We start from the raw sequence: 12,246 nt of genomic DNA, 5'->3' as shown, positions 1-12,246 counted from the left end.
GCCAAAGCACCGATACAAAGCTCAAGCCGCGCGCGGATGTTTGCGCGCGCGAAGGCCCAGAATAGCAAGTTGGAAAAAATACCAAACTAGTTTAGGGAATTGTTGGAGAAAGAAAATTATAATTTTGCCCAAGTTATAAGAATACCAACCTAGTTTAGGGAGTTGTTGGAGATGCTCTTAGTTCCAAAAAATTTTGCAAAATTTTTTAGATTCCCCGTCACATCGAATCTTTAGACACATGCATGAAGTATTAAATATAGATAAAAATAAAAACTAATTGCACAGTTTGGTCGAAATTGACGAGACGAATCTTTTGAGCCTAGTTAGTCTATGATTGGATAATATTTGTCAAATACAAACAAAAAAGCTACAGTGTCGATTTTGTAAAATATTTTGGAACTAAACAAGGCCTTAGTTGCTACAAAATTTTGGCAAACGCTACTGTAGCATTTCGTTTGTATTTAGGCCCTGTTTAGTTTTTACCAAAAAAATTTTCATCCATCCCATCGAATCTTTGGACACATACATGGAACATTAAATATATATACACATATATATATAAACTAATTATACAGTTTGGTTAAAAATCGTGAGACGAATCTTTTTAACGCTAGTTAGTTTATGATTAGAATTAAGTGCTACAGTAACATATATGTGCTAATGACAGATTAATTATGCTTAATAGATTTGTTTTGCAGTTTTCAGACGAGCTATGTATTTTATTTTTTTATTAGTTTCTAAAAACCCCTTCCGATATTATTTCGACACATCCAATGTGACACTCAAAAATTTTTCATCTCCAATCTAAACAGGGCCTTAACAAATATTTTCCAATAATGAAGTAACTAGGCTCATAAGATTCGTCTCGCAAATTACAGATAAACTGTGTAATTAGTTTTTATTTTTGTTTATATTTAATACTCTATACATATGTCGTAAGATTCGATGTGACGGAGAATCTTGAAATTTTTTAACACTTTTTGGAACTAAACAAGACCTTAACATGCATGTGACTAAAATGGTACGATGATCCACATGTCGGTCGAACAATCCGCACCACACATCGTGGTAGAGATAGTCCTTACCCATTTTTTTTCCTCCGCGGGACACGCGCCTAGTGCTTGAGTGTGAAGCGGCACAATAGCGCAGGAACCAGAAGTCTATCTCAGATTTCATCTCCATCTTGGTCAATGCACCAAAATCAAGGCCTTATTTAGTTATGAAAAGATTTTGGATTTTGACATTGTAGCACTTTCGTTTATATTTGATAATTATTGTTCAACTATAGACTAACTAGGCTCAAAAAATTCGTCTCATAAATTATAGACAAGGCAATTAGTTTTTGTTTTTCGTTTATATTTAGTGCTTCATGCATGTGTCATAAGATTTGATGTGACGAGGAATCTTAATTTTTTTTTAAATTTTGGGGTGAACTAAATAAGGCCCACAGTAGTACAGAGAGATACTATACTGGCGGTTCGCAACCCCTTTGTACAGGCGGATTGACGAACCGCCAGTGGCTATAGGCCTGTGGAAATAAAAGTTTTCACAGGCGATTAACTGAGAACCGCCTGTAGAAACCGATTTCTACAGGCGGTTCAGTTATGCGATCCGCCTGTGGAAATAAATTTCTACAGGCGGTTCTGTTATGAGAACCGCCTGTAGAAATTGGATTGTACAGGCGGTTCTCATAACAGAACCGCCTGTGGTAAGATTTTCCAATTTAACCCTATTTTCCAGCAAACCCTATTTTTAATATTATATACATTAATATTGAAACTATGTTAGCCTACAAGATTCAACCAATGCAACATGCAATATATTTATATATACCATTACTTTGTACATAAAATTATATTAATTACAAACATCACACATCAAAGTTTTTTGTTTACAGACATATGAGGTTTCACATCTGAAACCTCTGCTCTAGTAACCCGATCGAGATAGCTTTAGCCTACTAATATCTCTTAGCGCTCTAAACTCAGGCTTTGCTAGGACGCTGGTCGGGTCGTGATATTTCCCTTCGGTGGGAATGACTTCTCTCAAGAGAAAAGTGCAGAGGTCCTCAACTATGTTATATAGAACAGCTTGAGTCACGCTCTTCGCCTTTTCCAACTCATGTTGTTGCAGAGGAAGTTAGAAACATCATAAATTTATAGTTCATATAACACATGCTTAGCAACAAAAAATGACACAAATAATATAAACGACTATTAGAGCAATACCTTAGAAGGGTTAGTTACATATCTTCCGGTCTCTCTCATGAACTCGCAGACGTAGAATCCACAGTGGACCGATCCGACTGGTTGCTTATGGCACTGATGTATGACTAAAAAGTGGATATTTATTAGTTGCAACATCGTCATATGCATATTATATTTATAAAAGACAGCTTGTGATATTTTGGTACGTACCGGCCATTTATAAAATAATCTCGATGGCTGCCCCGGTTCTGATGAATCACACCTTCCACCTTTGATCTTATAATACCTATAGGCCCTATAGTATCGAATACACAATCCTCAAGTTATTCTGAAACTCTTATAAAAGTAGGTATGAATATTTAATGTACTCAGCTTACCGTTCCAAGTGTGTAATGAATTTTGCATAACTTGAAGGATCATAGTCTGCAGAGTCTAGGACTAGGACACGTCCTAGACTAGGATTAATGAGGAGGCAGATCCAGTGGTCCCTGAGAGAATCGAAATTATGATGTAAGTGCCCATTGAAATTACTAATACGACGATGAATACAAATTGACACTTACCCAAAGTTGTATGGGGCAACAACACATTCTCGATCTTGATACTTGAGCAGTGCCAAGGCTATGTAGAGGTCGTATTTACATTCATAATCTAGTCGACTTTCATCTATTATCTTCTTACGCTCAGCGGGGTCCAAACCTTCTAAGGAGTCATGTTTGTCTCCGATTCTGAAGTTGTGCTGCTCCTCGCATATCTTCATCGGGCTCAGATACGCAACCCTTTTACTGGTAGACCTATCCGGATCTGAACCGTACCGCATCTCTTGTTGTTCAAAATTCATTCTGCAATGAGCACTTGTACGTTAGATGTTGAAAATTGATGCAACTCATGAATAATAACACAAGATAGTACGAGTGACACTTACAATGCAAACACGGTTACCAGCTGCACGTCTAGTCTCTGCAGGTTCATCATTAGCCACATGTCCTCGAATGTAACGATTGCCTTTGTACGCTCACTGTTGAATGCTGTTGGTGGTATAATCACATTGATCGTGTCAATGCCTACAGAAGCTGCTCTCATATACCAGTCATGCATCCTTTTTATACCAGGTGGGATCTTTTTGAGTTTGTCCCAACTAAGTAGTGGTCTGCCTGACTCATATTTAGTAGGGACAAATTTGTAATCATCCTTCGTTGGTGGCCTGATATTGACAATACGTGTTTCACAGCTTTTTGACCCCTCCTTCTCATGCTCTGCTAAGTCAACAAGTTTTGAAGTGCGGCTCCTTGCAATTCCGGACAAAAATAGGGCCGTACCAGCGGCCTTCTTCTTTGGCTCGAACGGGGAAACCAATTTGGGGACCGAGAATTTTGTTTTCATTGCTTGCGGTGGTGTCTTATCATCATTTTTGGGTGCCGGTGGTGTGGAAGATTGCGGTGTTGAAGCATGGGGTTTAGGTGATGGTGGTGAAGCCTGGGGTTTAGGTGATGGTGGGGGAGTGGGTTTTGATGGTGGTGGGGATGGTGGTTGAGGCATTATTGGTGATGGTGGTGGTGGTGGGGATTGTGGATGCAAGATTGGAGAGGTTGGTGGAGTGGGAAGAGATGTGGGATGGGATGACTCCTGAGTCTGCGGCACTTCTCGGGGTGATGGTTCTGGTACCTGAGACAGCAGGACGTCCTGTCGAGGCCAAAGAATAAAATTCTTGATAGCTTGTCCCAGTTTCTCAATGCCCTCGGGACTGGGAATGTCTAGCATGTCGTTCTCATATCCTTGGACAACTGTCAACACTTCCACCCTGCAGTAGTCCTCAGGGATCTCACTACCATGGAATTGACGCCCCGGGATCGCAAGTCCTGTGGCTACTTCCCTTGTACGGTTATTGTTAAAACCATACCTTATGACTAGGGAGCAAGGCACAGGACTATCGATCTCATCAACTGGATAGCAGACCTTGTCTCCGGTAGAGGCAATACTACTCGGGACGACCGGAGCTTGTTCTGTTGTTGTCGGGACGACGACAGGTGCATTTGAGGAGGCTGCTGGCCACTTAATTGGCTAGACATTACGGTCGCCAATCGTTGCATCAACTCAGGAGGAGGATTGGAGAGGATTTTAGGCATCACCTCTTCGACTTCTCTCTTAGCCTCCTCCTTAAAATAATTAGATATTTCTGCCTTGTAGCGATCCCGTTTCCTATACATTGCTTCCCACTCTGGTCCGAAGCCTTCTTTCCATCCTTCTTTTGATGAGATGCCTCGTACACGACCAGGATGCTCTGGGTTACCCAGAGCAACAGTAAGGACATCTTTCTCTCTTTGAGGCTTAAATTCGCCCGCTTGCTGCTTAGCTGCCACAGCGAAAATATTCTTCACTGCCTCTTCGACCATTGGGTCAGAAAATGATAAACCAAACTTGGCTTCCTTTGCCGGTACACGAGCACGAATCCACCTCGAGCCCCTGCGACAAAGTTGGTCAGGGAGCGCTGACAGACCCTTAGCCCTCTGCGCTTCATCCTCTTGCTCCCATTGGGCAAGCTTGCACTGATAACCACCTGTGCCTAGATGATGGTGGTACTTGTTCCTTTTTGCGAGCTTGGATTTAGATTCGCTCAAAGCTTTGAACTCCTCGGTACTTCTCTACTTTAGAAACACCGCCCACTGACCAGCAGTGATTTTATACCTTTTTGTCGGGTCCAACCCTTTCTTTGCCCACTTAGAATTCAACTCGGACTTGTAATTCCTAAACATGATTCCCCACTGCTTCAATGTGTACTCCTTTACTAGGTCTTCTGAACCCTGAGGTAAAACAAACCTTGTAAGTAGCTTGTCCCACATTCTTGTGATTTCATTTTGGTCCACATTTGCCCACTCCCTGATTGTGATGTCAAGATGGTCCCTAACTAAGAATCCAAGTGCGTTACGCCACTTAGGTAAGGCCTCTGGAGGAGCTAGGGGTTGTCCTGTCGGGCTCACATCTGTAATTCTAAATGTGACTTTTGGAAACTGATTCAATCCTCTGTCACCTCGTTTCCTTTTCCTATCATCAGTCTTCTCGGTGGTTGTCTCCGTCGTCGGTTCGGGTGCACCTTCATGTGTGAATTCTTCCTAGGATAGGATCTCTTTCAGCTCATGAAAGTGAGATAACACCTCCTGTTCATGTTAAAAGTTAAACACATAAATCATTCTTGTACATATACTGAAGGACATAAAAGTTAGAAAGATTTAATTATGGATGAGTAATTCATCACCTCATCTACTTCTGGAATGTAATCAGGGTCACGTTCTAATTCACGACGAGCGTTCCTCTCTATACGAGGATCTGGAATGTCGCTAGGGGAGGTCTCGTACGAAGGACTTGATTCACGTTCTTTTGCATTCTCCGTGTGGTCCGACCCTTGCGCTTGCTCGGTGCTGTGTGACACTTGCACCTTCTCTGTGTGGTCCGAACCTTTTGCCGGTGCTTGGTCGATGCGGTCAGACCCTGACGCTTGGTTTGGGGTTGGAGAAGCCATCGTGATAATCTATTCAAATAATTACTTAGCATATGCATCATGCATTATAAATAGTTTCATTATAAAGAAAGAAATAATAATTACTTAGCATATGCATATAGAGTTTAGGGTTTAGGGTTTAGCATATCCAACACTTAAACTAAAAGAAAATATTAATTGTTTATTATTTTTATACATACATATATATATATATATATAATTGCATTATAAATAATTGCATTATAAATAATTGCATTATAAAAAATAAATAATAACTACTTAGCATATGCATAATGTATATAAGAAAAATAAAACATCATACACATTTAATAATTATTTAGGACAATTAATAATTGAAAAAGAAATCATGGAAATGGTGAGAGGAGAGGCAACATCTTAAACAAGAGGGCACAAAAATTCTTATCGCATAATTAAATCAAATTTATATAAAAAATAACATCCTAAACAATATAATTTAAAAAACTAAAAAGAAAACTTACCTTTCTTTGCCACCTCCACCTCCTTCCAAGAAATGAAGATCAAAACCTCAAACCTTGTATTTTGACCTGTTGAAAAGTTAGTAAATTAATTGAAATATTGTCTACGAATATCTGTTATCAAAAATAAAAGAACACCTAACAATTAAATCAAATTGAAAAAGTAAAACAAGTATCAAAAATAAAGACAAAACCATAAATATATATCTTTATATCACTAAAATAAATTTGACAAGGTACAAAAACACTGTTGATTGAAACTAAATATATTATATCACTAAAAAATTTGAGAAGGAAACATGGAAATGGTGAGAGGAGAGGCAACATCTGCAGCAACCTCATATATAAAAAATGCTTATCGCATAATTAAATCAAATTTACATAAAAAATAACATCCTAAACCATATAATTTAAAAAACTAAAAAGAAAACTTATCTTTCTCTCCCAAGCATGGAAACACCATTCATGGAAACTACTACATATATATTTTTTGGATTCATAAATTAGAGAAGTAAACATAAAAAAGAAGATAGGAGAGACATCATATATCCATCTTAAGCAACTTTATTTGAGCAAAATAGACCATACCTAGCTATTCTACTCTCTCTCTCATGGTGAAACCCTAGATCCAAAAAGTAGCTCAAATTGAGCAAGAGGGCACAAAAAGAGGCATTAGAGGCATCAACTAAGCTTTCTTAGCCACCTCCTTCCAAGAAATGAAGATCAAAACCTCCCCCTTGTATTTTAGAAAAACTGGATCTTCAAGATGTGCTCCAATGGAATGTGGCTGCTACCTACAGTTCTGCCCGAGGAGAAAGAAAGAGTTCTGGGGTATTTATAGGAAGATAAATTACAGACGGTTTGTTATGTGAACCGTCTGTGTAAATCCATTAACACAGGCGGTTCGCATAACTGAACCGCCTGTGTAAATGATCCATTTACACAGGCGGTTCGGCCGCCTGTGCAAATCTATTAACACAGGCGGTTCACATAACACGACCGCCTGTGTAAATGGACCATTTACACAGGCGGTTTTCTTACAATAACCGTCTGTACTGAGCCTTTTATACAGACGGTTTTCAATTCTAGCCGTACAAATTTTCAATACAGGCGCATTATAACTAAAACCGCATGTAGAAATGTTTTACCCCGCGCCGGCGTTAGAACTGTACTAGTGCCAACTCCGTGAATCCGAGGCTTAGCCAGGCACGTAAACCTCTAGTGGCCGTGGTTGGCACGTACACAGGCCGAGCAGGCGCGTGCACCAAGGGCTGGTGGACGGAACTCTCTCAAATTTTTTGGAGTGGTACTAGATAGATTACTCCCTTTTTATTTGAGAAAAAAATTGGATTTTATTAAATCAAAACCCCTTTTATAACTGAGGCCTTAACATAAAATAAAATTGCATTAAAGCACACCACTAGGTCCCTATACTTCATCTTCTTCGTGTTCCGACGGCGTACACCTCTTCAGGAAGCTCTATCATGACCATAGAAGTACACCAAATTTTGGACCCGAGAACTACAGTCCCTACCAACAGAAGACTCCACGAGCATGGAGACCGCAAAAGAGACACATTAAGTCAACCACTATGGGAGTAAAGGGCGTTGAAAGCACATCGACCATATATATCTTCTGAAGGTTGAACCAAACATAAGATCTGGCACGGCTAACATCACCACCAGCAACCGGAAGGGCAGATCCGCTGTCGCCAGTAGCATCACCACCAGCCGAAAAGACATCTCGTAGAAGGGGAAAAATAGATCTAATCCCTCCTCAAGAAGGACTATGCCAATATACCTCAATCTCTCTAGGAAGAGCATGCCATCACCAAAGGCAATGACACATTCACTAGCGATCCTTTATGATAAAGAAAGCCGAATCAAAAACATCAAAATGGCCAACCAAAATCTAGCCCAAATTAATTATTGTGGATAAAAAAGTAAAATAAGAAAAATCTAAGAAATTAGTAAATCTGCTAAAAGGCCAGACCTTGCTCCTCCTCACCACCAGCAGGGAGGCTAGAGGCGAGGGGAATGGGGGCCGAAGGCGGCGGCAGCAAAGTCGCCCTATGGGAGGGGTGGGGGCCGAAGCGGTCGAAGGAGTTGTCAATTGCACCTCCATAGATGGATTACTCCCTTTGTGTTACTATATTTGTTGACAACATATTACGCACACTAACTAATTAAGAAAAAAAACTACTCCTACAGGTCAAGAAAAAATCTGTATGAAATGACCATCGACACCTCATTTCAAATACAATTCTGCAATACCATGCCTGGGTGAAAAAGGTTTCTCCTACATCCAAAATATGTGAGCATGTTATAAGAAACAAGCATGTTCTAACTTATAACAAACAATTTAGGTGTTTTAGTGGACTTGCACACCTAGATTACAGGTGCCTACACCCAAACTATGTGAGCATGCCATAAGAAACAAGCATGTTATAACTTATAAGAAACAATTTAGGTGTTTTAGTAGATTTCCACACCTAGATTAAAGGTGTTGTAAGAATCAGTGAAATATTCCTTTCCTACACGTAAAGTTTTAGTTACACCAATTGTGGTACCAAAATAGTCACCATAACTCTACTACAAATCTACCCCCCTATCCGGTAATACAATACGTTCTATGAATTTTAAGACAACTCAAGTGAAACACTCGCATGTACCTAAAGATTATTATAACTATAGAGTTTCTCCTCAAATCGTAGCTTACTTTTTAACAAACCTTGCCAATCGATGTTAGTCATTATATAGAATGTATTGTATTTCAATATAAATTTTAGAAGTCACAGTACACTCTATTTCTATTTCAAGACAGAGGGAATACAAGTGAAGTGTAAATCCAGCATGAGTTTTCAATAACTAAATTTGGGTGCGAGAGAATATTTTTTTATCTAAATCTTAGTTTTATTTCCTTCCGTGCACACTATTTAGGACAAGAAAAAAAGAAAAGGAAAAAAAATCGGGTGTAAGCAAAAAGATTTTACCGAGGCATAGAGTAGACAAACCCTTTAAATATCATGTAGAACCATTTTCTCTTCTTTTTTTTACCAAGAACCATTTTCTCCCTTTTTTAGAATTACATAGTACAACACAGACTCTCATAATGCATGCACACTTACCTTATGAATACACGTACGCAAACCCTACCCCTATGAGCACCTCCAAAGTTTTAAACTGACAGATCATGAGATTCACGAAGTCACCACAGACATCTCACTATTGACGGGGACATCGCCTACCACTAAAATTATAGTGCCGTTAAATCTTGGAATAAATTCAGAAAAATACGATCGTGTCAAGTTAAGAATTTGAACCCAGTGGGTAAGTTCCACCACAAGAAACCCAACCAACTGATCTATGATCATTTAATAAAAAAATGAGGGCGAGGAGTTTAGAAATATTGCAATGATTTTGCACTATTGAGATCCTTGTGAATAAACATATTGTGATTTGTGCTGAGGCCATGAACAAACATAGAGGGTGTACTAATAAGTTTTAGGACAAATTAAACAGGTTTCATTAGGGTAGGTAGACTAACTTCTTATCAGCTTTGCTCTTGATTGGATACTCATACTCTAAATTACTATTTATATCTATGGACATAATTTGAACACTAAAGTCATTGTAATTGTAGACGGAGGAAGTATATAAAGCCTTCTTGCCAATTCTATACTACAGAACAAAATTAATCGTGTCGCAGCATATTGTTCATTCAGTATAGAATGCCTGACTAGCTCGTTCCATCCGGCTTTATTATTATTAGCTGAAAAAGTGTATCGAGAAGAGGAGATAAATGGCCATTCATAGCATTCAAGAAAATGACGTAGCCTGTGTTGTAGATTTGTAGTAGTATAGTCTATCTTTGTTTGTAGGCTTTGAGAAGTAGTAGGAAGCTAGCAAGCAAACTTTGACTCCATACGTACACATAAAAGGGTTCCAATGATAGGCGCAAGTGGTCTACAGCTACAAATCCGAACAGAAATTTGCATTCATGGCATCAAAACAAATGACAAAAAGACGAGTAGTATGTGACCCCAGCACCGGTTAGAAAAAGTCCCTGTTCGGAAAGGAGGGTTCATGGTCCAAAATCCCTAGGACCCATTTATTTGCTACTACAAGTTGAAACCTGCTAAAATTTCCTAGAGAGCATTCCTCCTCTTCCAATCCAACAATATAATGCAACTCGGGAGCAATCCTAATAAACAAAACGTACAACTAATAACAATGCAAGTTGGACCCAGCTAATTTTCCAAACTGATCCTCTGTCCCTGATCATGGAAAAAGGAACCCCTCTGATCGGATGATCTCATCCCAAACTGCCTCAGATCAGAAAGCTGGATCAGAACACAAGTCAAGGAGAAGCTTCCTGGGTCGTTTGTCCTGTTTGTTAAATCAAACGAGACAAGAAGGTTCATGGCCATTTGCCTCGCAATTCTATGCAAAAAAACGTGGAAGAAAAAGGAGAACGTGCCACCTCCCGAGAGGAGATATGGGGGAGACCGACACGCAACATGGTCACTCACCGACTCGTGTGCCACCGCTGATTGGGCTATGTGTTGGTTTCACAGAGCAAAGAACATGTCAGCTAGCTACGTACGTTACCTGCGTAGTACCAGTAGCTTTCAGGCAGCGTCGACATCAGTCTGTGGGCTTAGTTACACCGCTGATTGCCACCTTTCAGAGATTCATTCATTCGGTGCATGTGCTGGACCTGCAGTTTGACAGATAACTGAATTGCGGTTAGTTACACCAGCAGTACGTTGTACGTCCTAGGCTGAGCTGAGCTACCCTAGATAGAGCACGATTTCTGTAGTTTTCATTTCGAGTCTGTTCACGGGTCTAAAAAGTCATGTCTGGAAATACTATTCGTTAATTTATCGGGAGAGAAAAACACTGTTTCCTCGCCGTCGCCATCGACGAGAACCTCCCCAACATTCCATCCTGACGGATCGCCTACTTGCCAAATATATATAGTACATACTCCTGTCTTGTGCTGTGTATCCGAGCCGAGCGGAGCCGAACCGAGCACGGCAGTTGATCTGATCTGCCTAACAGTCTCCAACGCCACCCCGGCGTGCCGCCGGTGGGTGCGTGCGATTGGCAATTTGGCAGCCGTGCGGAGCATCCATCCTGGGAGGAGGCTGGGAGGATGAATGGACATGGAGGTGTGGAACAACCAAAAAGGGGGATGGCATCACCATCACTGATAGGAGGGAGACGCGATAGCGATGCCCCAACCACTGCCTGCCCTGCAACTACAATGCCTTCAAAGCCAAGGTTCATAACAAAATATAGCAGCCAGCTAGTACCAAGAAGCAAGAAGCAAGCCCCCCCCCCCCCCCCCCCCCCCCCCCCTTTGCTCTTTTTTCTACTCAGCCATCCATCCCATCCCATCCCATAGGCCACAGCCATCCACCGGCATGGGCAAGATGTGCTGCAGCAACGAGGCGGAGGAGGAGGCCGGGTTCAACCTCCTGGGGCTGCTCGTCGCCGCCATCATCGCCCTCGTCTTCATGCTCCTCTGCACTCCGCCCAGGAGGCGCTGCGTCGCCGTCTACCCCTGCTGCTGACTGCTCACTGCTCACGCCTCCTCGCTCTGCCACTGCCCACTGCCTGGGAAGCTAAGGAGGATCGCATGCATGCAGGAGCTTCTGAATCTGAATCTGAATCCAACCAACAGGTTGCAGTGCCGCCGTGCAGGGGGAGCTTCAGGTTCTTGGGGGCGCAGAGCAGTGCAGTGCAGGCCATGGCCAGGCATTGGTTCCTCATCTTTCGGTTCAGCAATAATTTCTACTCAACTGTAATATCCATCCTGCTGCTGCAGATCATGTAATCCATATGTTTTAGCGAATCAGGACGTTCCTACATCTCTAGCCTTAATTCGTTGCTTTTGGTAGCCTGAAAAAAAAAAGTGTTTTTGCTGCATTCCCTGCTACTATATATCTCTTACGACCTCCCTTCTACTACTTCTCTGATTCTGAATGTTTTCATCTGATCAGAGTAGAGTAAGCAATGAACCGGATTTGTCTCAGTTCATG

The sequence above is a fragment of the Sorghum bicolor genome, chromosome 9 (genome assembly GCF_000003195.3).
Source record: "Sorghum bicolor cultivar BTx623 chromosome 9, Sorghum_bicolor_NCBIv3, whole genome shotgun sequence".
NCBI lineage: Eukaryota > Viridiplantae > Streptophyta > Magnoliopsida > Poales > Poaceae > Sorghum > Sorghum bicolor.
Note: the sequence above shows the minus strand (reverse complement) of the source record.